Genomic DNA, 24,702 nt, shown 5'->3' with positions numbered 1-24,702 from the left:
TTAGATCTGCACTTTATAAAGATTAATTGTGGCAATGCCATAGTGGAAGGGAGATGTTGCTTAAAAGCAAACGTGTACACAGCAACCTCTGAAAACTGAACATTCTTTGACTCTTCATCACAATAATCCCTCCACTTCCAAATGTGCTTTCACTTAGCTGCTGAAACCATCACAGTCTTGTAAAGTTTGAGTTCATATAGCAAAGGCAGATGGGTTACCCTTGCAAGACTCAATATGAAGTTCCAACTCTTCACATGAAGAACATTAATTTCATGACTAAGTTGCCTGTTTAAGACTTTAATTTTAAATACCTTTCCTCACCTGGGAAAAATCTCAATCCTTCGGCCACAAATTTAAGGGTAAACAGGCATCTATTTATTTTAAATCTCTTCTGCTTTTCTCCTCGGTAAAATGTGATCAGTATAGAATGGATACCTCAGGTTCTCATTGTCATCAAGCTTCTCCACATTCATGTATGACCAATTGGGTGGCTGTCCCTCCTTACTGGGCTCCAAGCTGAGGCTCTATCCACCTCCCCCAACTTATTTTTCCAAGGCATTCAGCTTTACCAAAATTCAAAACATGACAGAAAGAAGAAATCAGCATTATATAAGCTCAACTCAAGGGAAAAGAAGCCTTCAACTCTAGCCAGGAAAAAACACAGGAAAATAACCACAGGTAACAAAGAGGGTCTTACAGCACTGCAAACACTAAGAACAGGAACCAAATGCATGGCCTGGACTTTGCAGTAGCACCACCTACTTTCAGCCTTGAGAAACCCACCTGGACACTAATAGAGCCAGAAAGCAAACACACTTCAGTGGGCCAGTAGGTCACAGCAAAACTATTCAGGGCACTGTTGGTAAACAACAACTAGGCTCTGACCAAGACAGCAAAATAAATAGACTCAAACTACTCATTACCACCTGCTGCACATTCCTCACTCTTCCTGCCCCACCCTACCCCCACTTCCCTTAACCCCCACCCTTCACCCTGGAGAGCCCAAGATCACACAGTAAATAAAACCATGAGGATGAAAACTCAGAGCTTTGGCCATTGCTATCCAGATCAAAAGCTGAAAGGATTTTACTAGGAATTTCAGTCCAGAACACATTCTACTTTTACACTGAAATCGACACTCTTCTCTGGAAAGGTGCATTGCTATTTGCTCTGCAGTGATTTTTTTTTTCTTGAGAACGCAATTCTTCCCCACTATCAAGTCTGTATTTTCAAAATGGTTCACATTCGCTGTATGTACAGCCCACAAGAACATAACTGAGAAACCATCCTCCTCTCAAAACCAAGACCCTGAGATTAAGTAATAAAACCAAATAACAAAGCAAAATAACACAGTTGAAAGTCAAGGACAGCCTGAGTCTCAGCAGCCTTTCACATGTAGAAAGGATTACAGATTCCCCTTCCTTTTATCACTAGTTATGTATTCCTTATACAAACCTCACACTAAATTCCAGATCTGAAAAAGTTCAGCTTTTCCCTTATTCCCACTTAAAGGTCTTCCACCAGAACATACGTCCTCTGAATGAAGGAGGATTTTATTTATTTTAAGGTTTTGTCAATATCTTGGTCCTCCACGATGTCTAAGGTGTATTCTCTGACAACTCAGTAATGGCTCTAAAGAGAACAGACTTCTCGAGGTGCTCCCTGAAGGTCAGGCACTCAGGGAAGACAGAAAGGGGAATTGTATTACTGGGCTCTCTTAGAGGTTGAACTATCCCCAGAGAAGAGGAAGTTTTAAGAAATTTAAAAGGGAGAGTGAGATGTTAACAAGTCTAATGTGGGCTTTCTATTTGTTTTCTGGCTTTTTCTGATATATGAATTCTGTGTGTTTTATGTTTTATGATGCCCAGCTTAAGACCAACACCCATTCTTGCCCTTAAGGGTTGGTTTTGAGTTCTAATTAGAATCAGGGGACAGAGTGTATTTAATCTGTCTGTCCATCTTCTTCTCAGTAATTGAGTAAAGTTCTTAACTCTATTGTAAATATCCCTGGGTTTCAATTAATTTGTCCCACTTAGTAGACACATTTTGTTTTACTTATGGATAGGCAGGCACTTTATGACTTTTATATTTCAAATACTCAGCATGATTTATTTATTTCCTCATTTTAGAACAAGATGAAATAATGTACTGCTACGGTTTTTTTTCTGTTTCTGTTTTTGTTTTTTTAAAGAGTAATATGAACTATGAGGGAAGCAGAAAGAGCTTGGAAATGATATTTTAAATGAATTAATATATGCATAGACTACAAGGGAGTCTGGGCTCCCTATTACTAGCTGGTACTGAAAACCTAACATCTCTAAGGAATCCGGAGTAATATTATCTCCCCTTCTATTTGGGGACTTGTACAAGAAACATAGTCTGAAGTATTTTCTAAATGAGAACATATTACATATTTATCCTCAAAAGAGGTTGGATACTTCTTCGAAAAGTTACTTTTAAAAAAATCTAAACAAAATCTTTTGAGTGGCTTAAAATTCATCAAAGATTCCCCAACGCTTTGTTTGCAATGAATGTTTATTATTCAAACATACCTCTGTATATCTGTTATCTAGGAAACTCTCATAATATAAGACATTAGAGGAAACAACCAGAGGGGAAAGGGAGGATAGGTACTAAGGGAAGTTTTTTTTTTATTAATTCCCTCTATTTTTAAGCCTAGAAACGCATATTATCAGTTTGCGCTGTTTTTATCCATTTAAAAATAATAAAGGAGCATTGTTTCCCACCATCTACACACGCACGTTCACACACACACACACACACACACACACACTGCACCAGCACGGGATTCCTGCGATCCGTCCTCGCCCCCTGCAGCCCCCGCCCCTGTCGCAGGCAGCTGTGCCCGCAGCCCCCAAGCGCAGGCGAGGCGGCGTCCCAGCCTCCCACGGTGGCCCCAGAGCACACCCCCACCCCCTCGGCGTCACCTACCCTGCTCGGAGCACACGACAGACAGGGAACGGCGTCTGCTCCGAAGAAAAGGGGTCCCAGGACAAGCCGAAAAAAGGAAAAGAAAAAAGGGGAGGAGAACAGTCTCTTTACTTCCCACGACAAGGGGAAGTGTTGCGCCCCATGCACTTGGTAGCTCCGCAGCTGTGGTTTTGGAGGAAATACGCAGCGGCAGACGGAGCTGCGGCTGGAGTGGAAAGTTGTGGGTGTTTCCCCCCAGCCGCCTGCGCCTCGATCCTCTCTGGTCCCCGCTGCAGCCTTGACAGCTCCCCTGACCTTGGAGCCCCTCCGAAGCCCCGCCGGTTTCCACCCGGAGCTGGACTGAGTTGCCACATGCACTTGAGAAATCTTAGCAGTTGCGCAAAGAAGAGTCCCAGAAGTTAGAGTGATTGTGTGTGAATGTGCAAATGTACAGTACAAGAGGCTGGAACAACTGAGCGGGGCCAACCCTCAGACGCAGCCCTGGGTTTCAGATTTCATTTGGCAACTGGCAGCTTCAGAAGATTCGAGCCGCACTACTGGGGAGGCCCGGAGGAGCCCTCTCCTCGCGCCCAAAGCCTCACTGCTAGGTTATCTTAGAGCTTGGGTGACATTGCGGGGCGCCCGGCTCCCCGACGGCCGGACAGAGCCCTGCCTCGGTTCCCCGGTAGCTGGCATCACTCGTTTTATTTCACGTATATCATAGACACACACTGATCACAGATCTGGGGCTGGCGTGCAGAGAGGGATGGAGAAACCATGTCTCCCGCCCCCTAGACGCTCTGCATTTCTTTGACCAAAACTCACAAGGTTTTCCTTGCTTCCCTCAGTTATCTATGTAAAATCTTATTTCTCCAATCAGAATTACATGGGTCATTAAACCTGTATTCTTCGAAATGTTTATTTAGATGGATGCCCTCTAGTTAGATCTTTAGAGAAATTCAAAGCATCATTACTTCCTTATCAAGGTTTAAGAGCTCTCAGAATTACACAGTAGGAAAGAAAGAGAACAGAGTAGTAAACATTTGGCTGATGCAGCCACCGCTCCTCCCACCACCAAAAAATGTCCATTTCAAATCTAGATATTACAGTACTGGTTACCTGTAATGCCAACTCAATTATTCAAAAAACTTTATATAGACCTCTGCTTTGGATTATTTAAGAATCATCATTAGATTTCTTTAAGACACAAAATAAGAGTATTCTCATTATGGATCTCCAGTGATATGGATGAGCACACATTCGAATTTAGAAACACCAAAAATAAAAGTCTGTGTGGACAGATAGGTTTTTTTCTGTTTTATCCTTTCTCTGGTTTCTTGGAGTCTTTCTTTCTGGTAATCTGCCCCATCCTGGCCTGATTTTCTGGTAGAAGAATTCTCAGCCATTTAGTGAATCTAAGTTCTGCAGGGAAAAAAATTCTTTGCTTATTTCCTTTTTAAAATGTGTATGGAATTCCTAACCAGAAGCAATGTAGCTTATTTTCTAATTGGTAGGAATAAATGACCTTCATCAACTCATATGGCTTTACATGCCGTACCTGCACCCTGGCAGGTAAATGCCAGTGGGCAGTTTTAGATGAAAGCTGGAAAATAATGAAATTAACTAAAATGAAGTCTGCACACACTTGCTGGACTCAAGAGCCTCAGGAAGATAAGTGTCAATAGGTATGATTCAAGATTCTGACATTTAAAAAAGACAAGGAACCTATCATGTCTGTAACCTATTTTAGCATCTAACAATTATTACCACAAGCAATTTGGACTCAAGACAATACAAAATTCAACTCAAGGTAGTTGCTGGATAATCCCTAATCCCAAAGGTTAAGGCATGCCTCTGTGACACACCTTTGCATCCAAGATCTTTCCCTTCACATCTGGCTTCTGTATCCACCCTTTCCAGCTGACATCACTACATTGAAATGTATGATGTGTGTGATTATCTTAAGCTAGACAGTACAACTGAAGGATAAGAAGATCGTCACTTGAGGATAAAGCAGCCTCCTCTTCCCCTTCTACTTCTCTGCTGAAAGAGAAGGGCCACTGTATTTATTTCCTAGAAGCAAAGATCTTTGTTACCAGAGAGTATAAACTGAGTTAGAAAATGCTTGGTTGTTCACAGGACTCATACTGTGTTACTTTTCTCTTCTTGGTGGATTAATTGGAACTATGAGACATCTCTCATACAGATTGTAGCAACTTTAAAGGAGAAATAAATTCGTAAAGAGGAGAGATTCTAACCAGCAGAGGATGCTAATGTGACTGGTACAGACTCCAGGGAGTGTGGTGTCTGTCATTCAATTCCCAGGGTCTCTGGTGAGAACTTGTCCAGGGCATCACTTAAAGCTGAGTTTTACCAGTCAACTCAATTCTGAGTTAAAGGCATGTTTCAGATGAACTCTACAAAACACACAACTGCTTCAGGGGTAAGGGCTAAGTTTCCAGGATTCCAAAGTCATAGACATTCTCAGAAAGACAATCTATGAAAGGTCAGTGTAACAGGCAAGCAAGGTTTGAGGGGCCTTTACAAGGAGATTTACAAGGGGGATATGTAACACTTCTAAGACCAGAGGGATTTCAGAGACTTAGAAAAGAAATAGAAGGAGAGGAAGAGAAGTGGGTGGAGGAGGGAAGAAGAGGAGAGAAAGCAGATAATGGCCTTACTACACTTGGGCAAGTTGTTTGAGTATCGGTATTACCAGAATCAAGGATGGACAAACATCCATAGACAAAGCCCCTTGGACACTGTTTCCATCCTGCCACTTTGGTTAGAGTTTAGTTAGAGGAACCTCAGCAAGAATTTGTACAATCACTTTCTCTAATATTTCAAATATATGGGTCAAACGGCACTATTAAACACGTATGGATTAAAAATGTATTTTAAGGCACTTTACTAATTTAAAAATTGTAAAACTTTCCACCAGATTCCTTGCCAGATTCTTTGAACACTTTAGCATAGAGTTATGTATTGTCATGTTACCCAGATGTCCATTAATATCAGATACAGGGGCTCTTTAATGATGTTTTCTTTTGGGAAAACATAAATTCCTAAGAGGGCAAAAAACAGAGTAACAAAACTGAATAGTCAAGAATTGCCAAAATCCTAACATTTCCTTCAGGTTCTCACCAACAATGCAGAATTTGTGTGGGTACTGGAATATGCCAAGATCTGATTTCAGAATTAAGATAGAAGGCTGGGCTTTAATGCGTATCTGTTTCAAGACATCTGTCTTTGGTTTTTCTTTTTATTTCCTGGTGGAAGTTTTTATTTTTTTTATTTTTTAGAAAGTCCAGTTTTGTCTTAGCTAAATAAACTAGAATGAGATTGAGGGAGTTTCATGCCCACCATCCCCCCCAACACTTGGGATCACGTGATTCAGGAAAAGGGGTAGCACTACTATGATTGAAATGTTGGGGCCAAAAATATCCAACTAAAACCCTGTGAGAGAGAATAAAGGAGAGAAAGTGCAAAAGAGAGAAGGGGTCCTGTGGGGGTGCATTCCTTCCTGCCTCTATAATTCCATCACAGGTCTGCTATCAGTCAAGAGTCTTAAAAGTGAAGCACAAGCAGGTGATGTGCCTGTTTAGGTCCTGAATGGAGTAAAATGTCAACCATCACTATATACTCCTATTGAATTGATATATTTTTGGTGACAGCCCCTGTCATATACCTTCATCCTTTAGACCTTCAGATTAGACGGTACACACAAGAAAAATCCATGATTACATTCAGTTTTAAAATAGTATTTGTTGCTTTTTGTCTAATTACAAAATTAATGTAAGTTCAACTCAGGAAATTGTGAAGCTACAAAGAAGTGTAAAAGAAGAAATTAAAAATTGCCACGATCTCACCATACAGACCATATAGAGAGCGTTAACATAAGTACTGTTAACATTTTGAGTATATCTAATTGTTTCTTCACCTCTGTATGTGTGTTTGTGTGTGTCTTAAATAATGGTTTGACTCATACTACTAACCAAAGCAAGATCCTCTTTGCCTGGGCTGCAAATTCAAACCTCAATTTCCTATTAAAATGGTTTCCTTTGATATTGTTTAGAGCTAGACTGTGGTGTTCACTGGATTCTGTTAAAAAACTAAACTCTCCCTTCCAAGATATGCAGATTCTCTACAGTCAGCTCCCAGAAAAATCTCTTGCTTTATACTCTTAATGGCCATTTCTTTTTTTTTTTTCACTCTTTATTGGAATATAATTGCTTTACACTCCTGTACCAGTTTTTGAGGTACACCAAAGTGAATCAGCTGTATTTATACATATATCCCCATATCCCCTCCCTCCCGCGACTCCCTCCCACCCTCCCTGTCCTGGTCAGTGGCCATTTCTAAATCTCCCCCTCACCAGCCTAGAGTTTCCTTGAGCTGGTTGACTCACAATTTCCCTAAGATAGTCTTCATCCCTGTCATTCACATCCCAGCTCTCTTTCCTCCACTCATCCATGAGCACAAGCATATACGCGTTCACACCCCCCTACACACACACCACATACATTCACATCCCACATGTACACCCATAGACTGAAACATTCCTCCAGACACAAAACTTCCCACTTGTGGACTCAGCTCTTAATAAGATTAAAAAACTGGCATGGGAATTTAAAATATTTTAAAATCTCATTCCATTTGAGTAATCTGAGTAATAGCAAGATGGGCTTATTTTCAATATGCATGCCTTTTTGTATGTTTCAAGCTCATTCTCATGTTGGAATCTTCTCATTAAGTTTGTGTTCTTTAGAAAATTAAACACTGTCATTGAAATAAAACCATCTGCTCCCAAGAATTACTTACTTGTAGACTACCTAAATTATGTGTGACTTAAAAATTGTTTCCATTTTTAAGCAGATAGAAAGTAAATTACCATTAGGTTCTTTACATCTGTCTAATTGCAGTATCATATATTCCAAGCCTTATCACTTGTCTAGGATATCCTCATTTCATCTTATTTTCATATTCCAAGCTCTTTAAATAATGGACATTCTTTTTTGCCTCCTTTCCCATTTTTTTCTTGCCCTGGGCATTGCCTGCTTTATCTAGCTTCGGATAATTTGAAACTTAAAAAGAACCTTTATACCTCATTATGAATTCTTATCCCAATGACAGGAAATATACAGTCTAGATACAAAGTTGAGCTATTAAGACTGCTACTGGCCTCGGACACTAGGCACAATTGATCCCATGCTTGAGTAAATGTTATTTCCCTGGTTTGGGCGGTTAACTAGAGGACTTGGGGCTCAGCATTATTTTAAGTCACTTAAAACCAATGAGGTTATCCAAGAGAATAAAATGTCTTCTTGTTACAGAGTGCAGACATAACCATCAACTTTTTAAACTGTCTTGTATGAAAACTAAATAAGAAAGTGTCAAATAATCATAATGATTATAATTGTAAAGTGATAGGAGTAGCCCTTAGCATTTTTAAAGTGTCTTCCTATATGTAAGGTCTTTTCATTGCAGCAGCCCTACAAAAAAATCTGATATTGCTTACACTTTACAGAAGAGAGAACAGAGAGAAATATTGCATATGCCTTGCTCGGGATCAAATAAGCTACTGGAGGTTGGAGATAAGACTTGAATTCAAGCCATCTGAGTACAAACTGTGGATTCTTTTAATTAATGTGCCGGTGGCAGCATCTCCCTATGCCAAAGACAGCACAATTTCCTGTTCACAGATCACTTATACAGGTCAAGTGCTTGACAATAATTGTTACCATTACATTCTTCTGTGAGAAGGAAAAATTGTTATCTTCCTACAGACCAATTTTAAATCTTGTTTCAGGTATTAATTTTAGTGTCCTTTCCTACAAAACCTTTTATTCAAGTTTTCAAAAAATGGCAAAATGAACTGCTCTCCCTCTTTCTCTCTTGGCTCACCACTTGTTGGAAGTGCTAATGAACAGCAAATTGGCCACAAAGCAGGCAGAAATATCAGGAAGCGCAGCAAGCAGTTTAGGTAATCCACAAACTTGAAAATTAGTTTCTAAGAAATGAATATTGGTTTTCAGATCTTGAAGTGAAACAAAAAAAATTTGAAATTAGAAGTTTGCTTCTTAAGACATAGAAAAGATAGAGGTTGATTACATAAGGAATAGTGTTGAGGATAACCAGTTCCTCAATACTTGAAAATTTACCAAACAAAAACTTCCTGGGAAATCAATAAAAAAATAATATGATTTTTGAAAGATTTTCAAAATATTCCAAGAGGACAACAATCAAAGGGCAGTTCAAAATGTGGGCTATGAAGCAGACAAAACAAAACAACCCCCCCGACACACATACAAAAACAAACAAACAGCAAAATCAAATAGAACTAAAAAATTATTACCCTCTCCTTTTCTTGTATCAAATTTCTCAACTTTTTTCAAAGTTTAAAAAAGGTAGAAAGCAAGCTTTTTTGAAGGCTTAGTTTTCAAAAGTGGAGAGGCTATGCTGGGAGTAAGGAATGAATTGAGTTGAGGTCAAGGAGGCCAAATGGTGGAGTTTCTAAATGCTGAGCAGTCTTTCTGTCCTAGATGACTTCAGTAGAAGACATTCTGTCCAGTGTGTTTTACTCAAGAATGAACAAAAAGAGGCTTCTAAATGGCTCTTGTGGGGGAAAGTTCCAATGAGATAGAAGCTGAAGCACCAAGGCTTCAGCCCAAGAAACCAATGTGTTTTCAAGGAAGAAAGATGCTTTTGGATGAACATCAGAGGAGCCCATTCTAATGTCCTCTTAATCAAACTTGGGGAAAATGATTCCAAGTTCCTTAAGAAAGGGGGTTTCAAAAACAAACAAGCAGAAGACAGAAAAGGAGACCACCCTTTGGGGAGCCCAATAAAAGAATTTTAAGATCCGCTCAGAGACATTCTCCCCTACCTGGGCTGGGAGCTGAGGGTGCTCAGCATGTGTGGAAGCAGACAGCAGCAACAGACGACCAGACCCCGCCAGGCCTCCCAGGGCCCATGCAGGCAGACCAGAGCCACCAGGCAAGGGAGTGGACAGCAGACGACCAGACCCAGCCAGGCCTCCCAGGGCCCATGCAGGCAGACCAGAGCCACCAGGCAAGGGAGTGGACAGCAGACGACCAGACCCCGCCAGGCCTCCCAGGGCCCATGCAGGCAGACCAGAGCCACCAGGCAAGGGAGTGGACAGCAGACGACCAGACCCAGCCAGGCCTCCCAGGGCCCATGCAGGCAGACCAGAGCCACCAGGTAAGGGAGCGGACAGCAGCGCGAAGGCAGCTGGCAGGAAAATATCAGTAAGTCCCAAGGAGAGAACAGAAGGTGCTCCTCACAATGCTAAGGGGTAGGTGGGAGGCTCCGTGGGGTGGGGATTTCCATGGATCCTGCTGAGTAGAGACTCAAAGCCTAAAGTCTAAAGCCCAGACTTCAACCAGTATGTAAATGTTCACTATCAATGTCAATTTTAACCATATCCCTACCTAAGTCCCTTTAAACTGCTATGGATACTCAAGTACTAACACAAGGAATTAGAAGTGTAGTGTAGGTAAGCCCAACACTGGTAACTTTATGGAGAAAAATAATATTGGGAGAAATGAGCAAACTCAAGAAAGTAACTAGTTGCTAGGTACATGGGTGGTTCCTTTATACAGGTGAAAGCATTAAACACCTCCCAAACGTGAGGCCTGTGCAGAATGCAAAGTCAGTTCAGATGCTATCGGTGCCTTCATGAAGTTCACATACAATTACTAAGAATGAGTGAATTCATTAAAAGGGTTTAGAGTAAATTTTTCCTTTTCTTCAAAGGTACTGCAGGGACTTCCCTGGTGGTGCACTGGAATCCACCTGCCCAGAAATAGAGACACAGTTATAAGAGCAAACATATGGACATCAAGGAAGGAAAGTGGGGGCGGGGGGGGGGGGGGTTGGGGTGGGATGAATTGGATGATTGGGATTGCCATATACACATTACCAATAAGAAAAAAAATCAAATTGTACACTTTAAATGTATGCAGTTTATTGCATGTCAATTGTATCTCAATAAAAGTTCTTGAAAAGAAAGAAAAAAGGAATACGTCTGCCAATGCAGGGGACACAAGTTTCGATCCCTGGTCTGGAAAGATCCCACATGCCGTGGAGCAACTAAGCCCGTGCACCACAACTACTGAGTCTGTGCTCTAGAGCTCACGAGCCACAACTACTGAAGCCCATGTGCCTAGAGCCTGTGCTCTGCAACAAGAGAAGCCACCACAAATGAGAAGCTGGTGCACTGCAACAAAGAGTAGCCCCAGCTTGCCGCAACTAGAGAAAGCCCACACACAGCAACTAAGACTCAATGCAGCCAATAAATAAATGAATAAATAAATTTATTTTTTAAAAAAGGTAATATAGAGATGATGCTACAATATAGACATTTATTCTTGGCTCAGATCAAGCCTATGAAAGTTTCAGGCATCATCTTTACAGGCAAACAAAAGGCTTACTCTTCATATGGTAATGTTATATCATTATTTTAGATGCTAGCCTCCACTTTAAGCAATATATAAAGGTATCTTGACATACTTTGTTTTGTTTTGATTTGTTTCGTTTTGTTTAAGCTCTTCATTGGAATATAATCGCTTTACACTCTTGTACCCGTTTTTGAGGAACACCAAAGTGAATCAGCTGTATTTATACATATATCCTCATGTCCCCTCCCTCCCGCAACTCCCTCCCACTCTCCCTGTCCTGCTGGCCCTCTAAGTCATCACCCATCATTGAGCTGATCTCCCTTTATTACACAGTAACTTCCCACTAGCTATCTATTTTACAGTTGGTAGTGTATACATGTCTATGCTACTCTCTCACTTCCTCCCAGCTTCCCCTTCCCCACCACCCCAACCCCGTGTCCTCAAGTCTTGACATACTTTATATTTTCCTTCATTTGTTCTTTAAATTCTAGATGCATTTCTGTATAGAGTAGGGGACAATGAAGGTGTTTAATGTGAAAATTGTCCAGGTACTTATCTGGTGGGTTTTTCTTAGCATGCTTTGCACCGAATCTCTGGTTTTGAACCGATAATAATAGAAAAAAACCCTCATTATTTATACACAAATGACAGAAATTTGGTAAGTATCGAATCCTTGAAAATCAGTTTACAAACACTAAAATGCTTTCTGGATTGAATGCTACACAAGGAAAGCCTAAAACAACAACAAATTCCTTTCATCTTCATTGTTAGCTTTAATTACTTATGAAATTCTAAAACTGCATATATTTGGGTTGAAGTTTTCCGTACTTATTTAAGCCAAAACTTGACAAAATTTAGAGAAATATAATTTGTAAGCTTAAAAGTGATTCAAAAGTTACCTTTTCTTCCCCTGTCTCTATTTTCCTTTCAGAGGATCACTATAAAAATGTCCATTTCATTAGGCCTTTTATAAAATTAATATTATAAAACAAACATTTAAGATTAAGCTACTTGCCTTGCGTAAAATGACTTATTAATTCCTGATGACGTGCCCCATTGGGTTTTAAAAAGTAGAATCAAATGGTTATTTAAAATAATTCATACATTTTTCATACAAAGATTATATTAATTTAAAATTTTTGAGACTAAGGATTTGTGTTAATATGTCAATGAAAAGAAGATTATAGCAACGTTGATCTTTAATTTTATTAATGAAAAATTCAACTTTAGAATGTTTATCTGAATTTAGGCTTTTCTACATACAGTTCCCTTTAATAGATTATCATATTCAGAGGTTATTTTGCAAGAAAAATAATTTCTAAACATGAAGTCTAATAGGCCAAAAATTCAGTACTCTTATGTGGATATGGTATTAATTGACCCACGTTATACCCATGTTGACTTTGTAATTACTGCTTATGTTTCTGAAACTCTATATAATTTTGTATAATATATTTGGATAAACCTATTAATAATAAAAATGTGCATTTGCACTTTATTGAGGTAAGATTAGTGACTTTAATGATTGTATTTTATTTAATAGCTGCAGGCATGCCCCCTGAAAATAGCTGTTTCCGGGGAGAAGCACACTGTGCTCAAATGTAAATTAATAGTCCAAGAACACACAGCTCTGTAATAACCTAGGACACCATGACAAATTTATTTATCAGTAATCTGTGTGGTTTTTGGGCAGTCATGAGGCTTTAAAATTAAAAAATGTAGTGCTTACTTAAAAGGCTGCAATAATAGATACAGACAGCCAACAAACACATGAAAAGATGCTCAACATCACTAATCATCAGAGAAATGCAAGTCAAAGCCACAATGAGGTATCACCTCACACCGGTCAGAATGGCCATCATCAAAACATCTAGAAATAATAAATGTTGGAGAAGGTGTGGAGAAAAGGGAACCCTCCTGCACTGTTGATGGGAATGTAAGTTGGTACAGCCACTATGGAAAACAGTATGGAGGTTTCTTAAAAAACTAAAGATAGAACTACCGTATGATCCAGTCATCCCACTCCTGGGCATATACCCAGAAAAAACCATAATCCCAAAAGAAACATGTACCATAATGTTCATTGCAGCACTGTTTACAATAGCTAGGACATGGAAGCAACCTAAATGCCCACCAACAGATGAATGGATAAAGAAGATGTGGCACATATATACAATGGAATATTACTCAGCCATAAAAAGGAATGAAATGGAGCTGTATGTAATGAGGTGGATAGACCTAGAGTCTGTCATACAGAGTAAAGTAAGCCAGAAAGAGAAAAACAAACACTGTATGCTAGCTCATATACACAGAATCTAAAAAAAAAAAAAAAAAGGTATTGATGAACCCAGTGACAGGGCAAGAATAAGGATGCAGATGCAGAGAATGGACTGGAGGACATGGGGTTGAGGGGGGTGGGGGGCAAAGGGGAAGCTGGGACGAAGTGAGAGAGTAGCATAGACATATATACAATACCAACTGTAAAATAGATAGCTAGTGGGAAGTTGCTGTATAAAAAAGGGAGATCAACTTGATGATGGGTGATGACTTAGAGGGACAGGACAGGGAGGGTGGGAGGGAGTCATGGGAGGGAGAGGATATGAGGATATATGTATAAATACAGCTGATTCACTTTGGTGTACCTCAAAAGCTGGTACAAGAGTGTAAAGCAATTATATTCCAATAAGGAGCTTAAAAAAAAAGGCTGCAATAAGAAGATTAATAAATTATCTACATTGAGTGATGTCTGCTAGCATCATTGGTGATTCTTGAGCACAGTAAAGTCAAGATTTATTTACCTATATAAAGAGCCTTTTAATTATTCATTACATAAGTCTCAATATTCACAGAATTAGGGACAAAGAATAAATAGCCAGCTTCATTCTTCCTTTAGCTTATATTTTATTCCAATTACAAAAACAAATATATAAAATGGAGCTTTGTGATAAGTTAAAAGAAAATATGCTCATAGAAAGAGCAAGTAGATGCCAGATGTGTTGATAAGTACATAGTAACCCACTCTCCTTTTTCCCCAACTTCCTACTCAGATTCACATCCCAAGGAGAAGTTACAGAAACATGGGGGCCTATCTCATTTCACTCCAGATTTACAATACCAGTGGCCCTATCCTGGAGAGAGAAGGGAAGGGAAGGACAAAAATACAGCCGCTTTGACTGAGAACTAAAACATCGTAGGCTCAAACAAAACTTCACTAGTATTTCTTCTATGTATGTAGAAGTTATGACTAATAAAATGTGAATTACTGCTGAAATCATAGAGCTTTGTGCCATTCCTTTTATTAATCAATAGGATGCTAAAAATACAACTACTTATATGTAAGGAGGTTTTTAAATATTTTGGTGTTTATAGAGTCCCCAGTTGTTGGGAAAAGACTGGGGAAATTTGTCTTAGAATGTCTCCTCTTCTTTACTGTTACCATTGTTCTTTGAAGGCAGAAGAGTTGTGCAGAGAGGCGTAACATAAACTGATGGTAACCACTCTTCTCAAATAGCACCCACAGCATTAATTCATTACATCATTCACTGCAGAGCAGGCAGGGCCATGGGCGTATCTAGAGTCCACAGTCTAAGTATCGTGCTGCTACAGTTTTACCAACATGGACACAAGAGAAATGTGCACAATAGATTCCCTATGAAAATTATTGAGCTGGTTTCAAAATAGCTTAATTATTATTGCCACCTTTAATGGAACTCATTAAAATGGCTGTCATTGAGACTAGCGAGATGATTCCACTATAATTCAATTTTAATTAACTTAAGCATTATTTTTAACAATGAGAATAAACAAGCTATGCTACAACCTCATCTTAACCTTGGATCTTTCAGCATAGAATTTAGAGATTTAAACCTTTTTTTCCTTTTTCTTTAAATTGCTATAGTGACACTGAACAAATTACATTATTAAAATTGACTAACTCCTGTTACCATCAATTAGTCTTTCACTAGGTACCTTCAGTATATTTATGTTCAAAGAAGATTTCAGCTGCCCTCCCATCTGACCACTAGTTTTATATCACAGGACACAGGGGCTCTGGCATGAACAGTGCATATATTGATGTTTGCATATTATAAGTACACAAGTGCAAACATTTTATGATATATTCATGGAACTGTCAGGCATTTGAAGTACTTTGGAGTTAATGAACATTTTATAAAAATGGAAGTGCTCAAATTTCATAATTCAATGCACAACACCACCTAGACTACTATTAATAATATGATTCTATGAGATCTAGAAAACTACACATACCAGAATCTGCATAGGTGTTTTACCCAATGGAATTGTAAAGGGTGGGGCCCAGAGGCTGGAATAAGATACTGCAAAAATATCAATTGTGGCTTCCTAGAAACTCCCAACAGGAAGCTGACCCCCTATTCTATAAGAACCATGGATTTTCTCTGGAGATCCTTATTTTTTGTTACTCTTTGGCATCAGTTTCTTCAACAGTGTATTCCTCACTTGCTGGCTGACCTCCTGCCACTATGTATATACGGTTCTACTAATGGATTCAAGTCTCATTTGGTCCTTGTTAATTGGCATTCTCCTCATCAGAGATTTACTTGTCAGATGTCAGCTCCTGTCCCTCCCCATTCATCCCATAGCTGTGTCCTCTTCAGCTGGGAGTCATTAGTGTCATGATGGCACCTCACAGAACAGAGAATGTGAACATAAAATGAACTATTGAACAAAAAGCACGATACCTGACATAGGGAACACATTTAACAAATAAGGGCTCAGACATAAACCCATGCACCTATGGTCAACTAATCTATGACAAAAGAGGCAAGGATATACAATGGCAAAAAGACAGTCTTCAATAAGTGGTGCTGGGAAAACTGGACAGCTACATATCAAAGAATGAGATTAGAACACTCCCTAACATCACACACAAAAATAAACTCAAAATGGATTCAAGACCTAAATGTCAGACAGGACACTATAAAACTCTTAAAGGAAAACATAGGAAGAACACTCTTTGATATAAATCACAGCAAGATCTTTTTTGACCCACCTCCTAGAGTAATGGAAATAAAAACAAAAATAAACAGATGAGACCTAATGAAACTTAAAAGCTTTTGCACAGCAAAGGAAACCATAAACAAGATGAAAAGACAACCCTCAGAATGAGAGAAAATATTTGCAAATGAATCAATGGACAAAGGATTAATCTCCAAAATATACAAACAGCTAATGCAGCTCAATATCAGAAAAACAAACAACCCAATCAAAAAAAGGGCAGAAGACCTAAATAGGCATTTCTTCAAAGAAGACATAGAGATGGCCAAGAGGCATATGAAAAGATCCTCAACATCACTAATTATTAGAGAAATGCAAATCAAAACTACGAGTGAGTATCACCTCACATTGGTCAGAATGCCCATCATCAAAAAATCTACAAACAATAAATGTTGGAGAAGGTGTAGAGAAAAGGGAACCCTCTTGCACTGTTGGTGGGAATGTAAATTGATACAGCCACTATGGAGAACAGTAAGGAGGTTCCTTAAAACTAAAAATAGAATTACCATATGACCCAGCAATCCCACTACTGGACATAAACCCAGAGAAAACCATAATTTGAAAAGACACATGCATCCCAATGTTCATTGCAACACTATTTACAATAGCCAGGTCACGCAAGCAAGCCAAATGCCCACAGACAGATGAATGGATAAGGAAGATGTGGTATATATATACAATGGATAAAGAAGATGCAGTACACATATATGATGGAATATTAATCAGCCGTAAAAAGGAACGAAATTGGGTCATTTGTAGAGAAGTAGACGGACCTAGGGACTGTCATACAGAGTAAAGTAAGTCAGAAAGAGAAAAACAAATATCATATATTAATGCATATATGTGGAATCTAGAAAAATGGTACAGATGAACCGGTTTGCAAGGCAGAAATAGAGACACAGACATAGAGAATAAACATATGGACACCAAGGGGGGAAAGGGAGGGTGGGATGAATTGGGAGATTAAGATTGACATATATACACTAATATGTATAAAATAGATAACTAATGAGAACCTGCTGTATAGCACAGGGAACTCCACTTCACTGTATTAGTAGAAACAAATACTACATTGTAAAACAACATATGCCAATTTAAACAAACAAACAAAAACAAACAAAACCCCCCACAAATATCCTAAGTGATCTTTGTATACAATAAAATTTTAGATGCAAAGATAAATAAATAAATAAATAAATAAGGGCTCCTATTATTCCTACCATTCAGACTTGGTCATCTTCCATCAAGCATCTGCTATCTTAACCCACAGAAAACACCCATCTCATTCATTCCCCCAATGCCCTCTGAGACCTTGACCTTCAAGACTCCTGAAGATGTGACATTACAGAATCAAGGTGGCCACTACATTCAATATGAACATTTATGGCAAATGCTGGAAAAGACAAAGATTTCAGAAACAACTATCAGGAAGTTGTTCTTTGGAAAGGTGACAAATTGAGCCAGGTATCACTTACATCTAATTTTAAAAAATATATGATGCTGCCAAACTTTCTAATTAGGTAGTTCCTAACATACATACGACCGACTTATGTAGAACTTTTTAATTTAAATAGCTGTCTAGCCAAATTGCTAATTGAATTTCCCATCCTATCCTTAGAATTCCTTTACTTTCCTTTTTTTTTCTTTTTTCTACCACTTATCTCTGTTTTATGCACCAGTGCAAAACAACAGAGTAGTTTTACAGAGACAGGAGAAGGATTGCTGAGGATAAAGAGAAAAAAAGATGGCAGTTCTATGTCCTACCTCTTCTATTCCTTGAATCTCTCTCAGAGTCTTCGCAGCTTCACACTGGAATGCCCACGTTAACTTCTGAGATAAAGCACGTAGGGTGGCTTTCCTTATAAAAACAGATTCTGTTTTCTCTCTTAAATGAAGGTAAGTCTTAATTCAGCCTGTTATGTGCCTAAATGCTGGTGTGAGTGATGCAAGAGGATACAATCCCAACCCAATTGTCTAACTTCAGGAGTGGGTCCCAGTGATGTAGGACTCGAGCAAGAGTGAGAGGACCAGAACTAGACCTGAAAAGGTGACTTATTTCCTTGTCTGTTTTCCTTTTTAGCTAAGAAACAAAATCAAAAACTTATCTACCAACTTCAGAGACAGAGGATAAAGGCCAAAGTTGCACAGACTTTGTGGTGTCACAGTCCACAGGGAAGAAGAGAAATCCTTGCTGAAGGGAAAGGCTACTAGCAGTTACAAAGAAAAACAAAAGATCAAAAGAGAGCAGGAAAACAAGATGAGAAGAAGGCTGAAATGGAGCAGTATCCTGGGTGATTTCTACATGGCCCCAGGTTGCTCCAGATCCTTCTCTGCCCAGCTCACAGCTGGAAGATCCCTCCGTTCAGCTACTTAGTCGTCAGAGGAAAAGGATGACTGGAAGCAATCTACCCCAGTGCCCTCTTACAGCAGCAGGTAATGCATTCCTAATAACTCTGATTGAACTTATCATACACTTTTTTTCATATAAATATTATTCACATGGTGGATAGGTCCTAGAACATTCCTGTGGGATGATGAGAGACTACCTCTGAAACACCAACCAATGCATATTTATTTCTAGTATTCCCTTCTCCCTGGTGCCTTCGACCTATCAGTTCATTTGTCTTAGGCAAGGGACAGCATAGGGAAAACGATGAAAACATCAGAGAAAAAAAAATAGCTTCAAAAGCCTATGACTTAAGATCACGGTAAGACTAGTATAAATAGGCAACAGACCTGGTGAGAATACATTGTGATTTAGAGATTGCTTCTCAACTCTTGTCTAGAAATAGTTCCCCAATGTGTAGAAATAGAGCAGATGAAGGAGATGTGGTGAGAGGGTGAGGGACAAAGGAATGAGACACAGAGCAACACACAGACTTGGGCAAAGACATTCTCCTGAGACCTCCCAGCGTGCACCTAAGTAATCACATCTACTACTCCCACCTGGGAGCTGCATGGGAACTGAGGCCATAGATGGTCCAGTTTCCACTCCAGTAAACAAAGTATACTGTGCACTCAGAGATGCTATGCTAATCTCTCCCATCAGCCTCTCTACTTCCAGTGGAAAAACTGACCACCTGTTTATGATTTTGCTCAGTTCTTATGTTGCCTTATGTTACTTTCCACATGGATAGCCTCCTTTCAACCCTACACTTGTCAATAGCAAATAAGGGCAACGCTAAAAGGCAAAAGTGTTCTGGAAAACTAAAGCGGGGTGATGGGTAAGATAGAATGCCCTCCCAAACACATGCACCATTATGTTTAGGTAACTTAATGGGTAAAGTCAGATACTGTGGCCATGTTAAAAGTTTTATCTTCATTATATGAGTTTTTGCTTCATTCTAAGATACTGAAGATTCTAAGCAAGAAATTAACATGATCAAATTTGTGTACAGAGCAGCAGCTGTGTAAAGAACAGAAGGTCTGATGAGAAAGGATGTGGGTTACCAACATTTATTAAGTCTTTCAGTCTAAGAATTATGCTAGACCTTTTGTGTATACTGTCTCACTTGATTCTTTAAGCAAAGGTATGAAATTGAGAGATGTAAGTGACACATCTAAAGTTGCCTGGGGAATAAGCAAACAGTTCTGGATTGAGAATCTAAGTCTGTCTAACACCTAGCGCTTTTTCCTTTAGTCTGTGTTCCCTTCCAACTTCCCCAAACTTGATTTAGAAACAAGTGTTAACATCACAAAATTGGGGTTCGGCTGTCATGTATACCAACCATACTATGCTTTCTTTCCAGCTTTGAATGAGACCCCTTAAACTCTATTCCTTGTTACCAACAATGACCAATCAATAATGGTAATGTGTTCTCATACTCAAATCTGTCACTCCTCGTTTCAAGCTTTTGAAACAGATACACGAAAGACTGAAATTCACATGATGAAGCTTCATAGAGAAAACTGAAGCAAGGCAGCTACAACCACAAGGAAAAACTGGGTTTTATAATGATTCTCTTGGAGATGATACAAAAATTGCAGACAGAGAATTCTGACATTTAATCGCCTGAAAAGCAACTTGCTGTCTATATTCTTGAGTGGCAGCAGATCAATGATTAGGGCTTCGAGACCAGGAAGCAGTCTCCATGTGAATTGTGAACAAGAAAAGCAGGCAGCAGGTGAGTCCAAATTCAAGTAGGCAAACATCCAAGAGCAGAAGGTGGTAAGAAGCTCAACATTCATGAAAAAAATAAGCACCCAGGAGATCCTTATGAGTTGACTGAGCAGCTAGATGCATGAAGTCGAAGGGCCAGGATGGGAAAGGGCTATGTGGCATCCCAGGAGGCAGAAACAAGCAGGCAGAATAGATGCCCAAGGCCTTCCCTTGTGGTCCAGTGGCTAAGGCTCCACACTCCCAATGCAGGGGGCCCAGGTTCGATCCCTGGTCAGGGAACTAGATCCCACATGCCACAACTAAACATTCCGCACACCGCAACGAAGATCCCACATGCTGCAACTAAGACCCAGCACAGCCAAATAAATAAATAAATAAATAAATAAATATTTTAAAAAAGAACAGATGCCCAGCCCCTGACATGGGGAAAATGCTTTGAGAAATGGACAGTTGGCTCTCTCCCCTTCACTCTGAAATTCTCCGTGTAAGCCAAGAAACAGGCGAGTAGAAGACCACTGTGGCCAAGATACTTTCACATCAGGATGGAGACAGCAATCATGCAGCATACAAGGGAAGACCGTTTAGTAGCCACTGATTTTGGAATAGCCAACAAAACGTTGTCAATGAAGCTAGACTACCTGTCACAATATTCCAGAGTTTTTATCTTCATGTGAAAAGCTCAATAAGCAGACATTAACACTGTACATTGCACTTTTTTGTGGCTAATTCCAGACCCATCCCAAAACCTGCTTTTTTTAAAGTTATTTGGAGAGGCAGGACTGGAAATGTAATCCAGGAAGAGATAAAGTATTATTCATTGCTCACTGGCTATAAATCAGGTGTAAAGTAGGCAAGCACTTCTAAGGAGAAATTTGAAGTGAATTTCCCTTTGTGTCTGGGACATACTGGGGAGGCTTAAAACAAGAGGCTTGATTTTAACAGCCTCGTGGAGGATGCTGTTCACATTGATAGGTTCCAGAGTGATGGAAAACAAGACAATCTCCAGTGACCACATGGCCAAAAGGCAGCTAGGGAGTGAGAGGGAAGGAGACTAGTACAAGTGGCTGCACATGTGTTTCAGCCTAAAGAAGATTCTGTGGTCAATGTTGCTCTAAGCTATGGAAGATTTTAGCTTAGATTACCTCTTTACTTTTGCTAGTTTCCTTAGACTTGGAAAACTGTACTTTCCTGCTGGAGCTCCTAAGAGCGAAGGGAAGAGTTGGCCTTGAACTATATATAGTGTGTTATTCATGACTTACAACCCCCTCGACACGCACTTACTCTGCACACCTCTCTGCCCTCTCCTCCGGGCACAGACAGCACCACCACCGGAAAACCACTCCACAAGATGTTAGGGTTTATTGTTGTTGTTTATTAACACTTTATTTTACTTGCTATTCAATAATACATTTTGAGAGTGAAAATCTTATGTATTCCAGACTGTGCTAGATAAAGTGGACATGAGAAGGGGTCTTTGTTGCACGATTGTCCTAAAGAAAGTGGGGGTGTGACACAGAATAAAGTGGCAGAAGGGGCAATACACCAGAAGACAGCAATGTCAACTAGGAAGATGTCAGAGTTTGACAGAATTGCAGTCCCCTCTGTCAGAGCTTCTCCTCCTGGGAGCTTTTCTCTGCTCCTGTGCTGGAGTGGAGGAGTGTATGTTTTGCACAAAAGGGTCAGTCCATTCCCACAAACTTATCTTTTATCTTCCCGAGACTAAAAGAAGCTCCTTAAAGGCAGCAACATTCATGTATTTATCCTGTAAGCCCCCACCTGCCTATCACGATTATAACTACACACAATTATGAGTACGTAGTTGGTTCCCTAATATAAATCTGTTGGGCGACTGATGTCATGCATGAGTGTCCTAAAGCCTGAGAATGGCAGAGAGGGGTGCATAATTCTTTCAACCTTCCTTGAAATATATGCGACCTTAAAAGTTAATGCATGCCATAGTGGGCAGTGTGATCAAAGAATGGCAGCACAGAAATGCAGGTAAGAATAAATCGCTGAGTTAAGCTGGTGACCCTTAAGAAGGAAGAAACCAGGAAGGGAGGAGCAGAGCTGATCACTTACTTTCTTCCAGGGAATTAAGGGGGTTCTGTTTCTCTTAGGGAGGGAGGCCATTTGTTACAGTACAAGGTTCCAAGCTGAGGAGTGCTGGGGAAAGAAGTTAGATGGGGGGTGAGTCTGGGGTGGGTGAACCAGAATCACACAGGAGAGCCAGAGCCGACGTGAGATCACACTGGAGCACGTCAGGCTGCTGGGAATTTGGCAAAGCCAGAGCACCAGGTGGAGCGAGAAAAGCAAGGACAGCACCAGAAGCCAGCAGGGAGTAAACAGCGCCAGAGTGGTGGAGGGAAGGCATTAGTTTTGTGAGATCTTAACTATGAATACAAAGTTGCTGGGGATTAATGTGTTTTGAAACAATCATCTAGACATTTTCCTGTTTTCTAAAGTGGTCATAATTTCCCAGAGACTAGCCCCAGGTTAGGTTTTGACAGTTCCCTAAGAGCTTTTCTAGCTAATGATAGAAAATTTTCATTTCCATTCTAACTCTGCACCTCCCTTGTGTTTCTTCCCACCCAGCTTCAGCTCTTACTTCTAAGAACAATGTTACTCTCAGTGAGCCCACCCTGGCAGGCGTGGGGGTGGGGGGGGGGGGGATGGGGGGAGTACACAGAGCATACAGTTCTTTTGGATTCCTTGTCATAAACATAGAATCTTAATCTCTTGAAAGTCTTAAAATCACGCTTTCCTAAAATGATGTCCTAAAATGAAATTCTCTTATTAGTTTATTCCATCCAAATAGGGTGAAGACTTAAAAGATCATTATTTGAAATGTGTAGTATGTCTTTAAAGTCTTTAAAATTTTTAATTACAATGTTAATTATCATGAAAAATACAGAACCTTAGTTTCATCTCTTATTACAGTTCAAATCATAGTCATTCACTTTCCCTTTGTCTATTTCTTCTTTTTACATGTCACTTCTGTTCAAAAATTTTTCCTTTATTTCAAGAAGCATACAATACTCTCTCTCTTTTTCTCTTATCCTATTTGCATTATTCTGAACAAGGAATGTTGATGAATAAGAAAGAAAAAAAACCCCTGCAGAACACTTACTGAAACATTTAAAAACCTGGATAGGAAAGGTCACTCTCATTCTAAAATAAAATCTATGGCAATACAAAAAATAATGTGCAAAGTAGGATGATAAAAGATCATAGTTTATAATATATTTTTAAATAAGCAGCAGAACTATTTATAATATAAGGAGAAAATATTACATGAACTCACTCTCTTCCCTATCAATAATACTGATGATCATGTAAAGCTATGAAGAGCAGTGTCTAAATGCAGGTTCTTAGTCCAGATTTTCAGGGCCTCGAAGACCGAAATTTATCACATTAAAACAAATCATAACCACATTTCTAAGTATATTATTGACAAATTATACCAGAATAGATATATAAGATCTAATAAATGCTAAACAGATAAAAAAATACCACATGAAATTAATCAAAAGAGGAATGCTAGGTAAGCCTGAACTTCATAAAATTGTGTCGGTTAACAATATAAAGACATAAAACATAAAAATTGCTATATAAAGAAGAAAGAATATTAAAAATGATTCTCTTTTATAAAAGCTAATATCAAAACAATCTGACACTCTAGTTTGAAATTATTGTGTTAGTATCTGCGTGAACAGAGGAGTGGAACGTCCTGATACACAGAAATCAGAGGTTTCCTAGAATCAATTCTCTGTGATTCAAGGAGGCAGGATGGCTCTGACTCTGAAACTGACTTAGGATTACTGCTGTTTACTTCCACTCACCCCTGTTAATAAGAACAAATAGTGAGATAGCACGGTTGCTATTTTGAACTTTTGGAATTTCTGGTACTAGTAGTCAATCACGCCTGGATCCACTGCAGTTTACCTCTTCCTCCTTTTGACTGTACTTTACAATCACTGTCTGGAAATGTGTGTATGTATCTAGTGAGAAGCTGGTATGTGAAAAAGATCACTGAAAGCATTTGCTCTGTTTGGAAGTACCCTGACATTTAGGAAGAACAGTGCTTCATTACTCACAAAGAAAGATCTGCCCAGTGGCGTTCCTGTTCTGTCAGCCATGCTCTAATATTTTCATTTACCTGCTCAGTGAAGGAAGAGCCTAGGAAGCCAGCATTCT

General features: G+C 39.5%; 1 protein-coding gene across 1 annotated transcript in view; it reads right to left on the bottom strand.

The window, feature by feature from the left end:
- Positions 1–3,082, bottom strand: part of ARHGAP24 (Rho GTPase activating protein 24) — a 476,239-nt gene extending 473,157 nt beyond the window's left edge. Inside the window, exon 1 of the mRNA XM_057728038.1 lies at positions 2,953–3,082. The gene's annotated coding sequence lies outside the window, so the exon portion shown is untranslated. The remainder of the gene's footprint in view (positions 1–2,952) is intronic.
- Between the last annotated feature and the right edge of the window lie 21,620 nt (positions 3,083–24,702).

Source organism: Hippopotamus amphibius, chromosome 3 (assembly GCF_030028045.1).
Source record: "Hippopotamus amphibius kiboko isolate mHipAmp2 chromosome 3, mHipAmp2.hap2, whole genome shotgun sequence".
NCBI lineage: Eukaryota > Metazoa > Chordata > Mammalia > Artiodactyla > Hippopotamidae > Hippopotamus > Hippopotamus amphibius.
The sequence above is the reverse complement of the archived record's forward strand: the minus strand, read 5'-3'. Positions and strand labels throughout refer to the sequence as shown.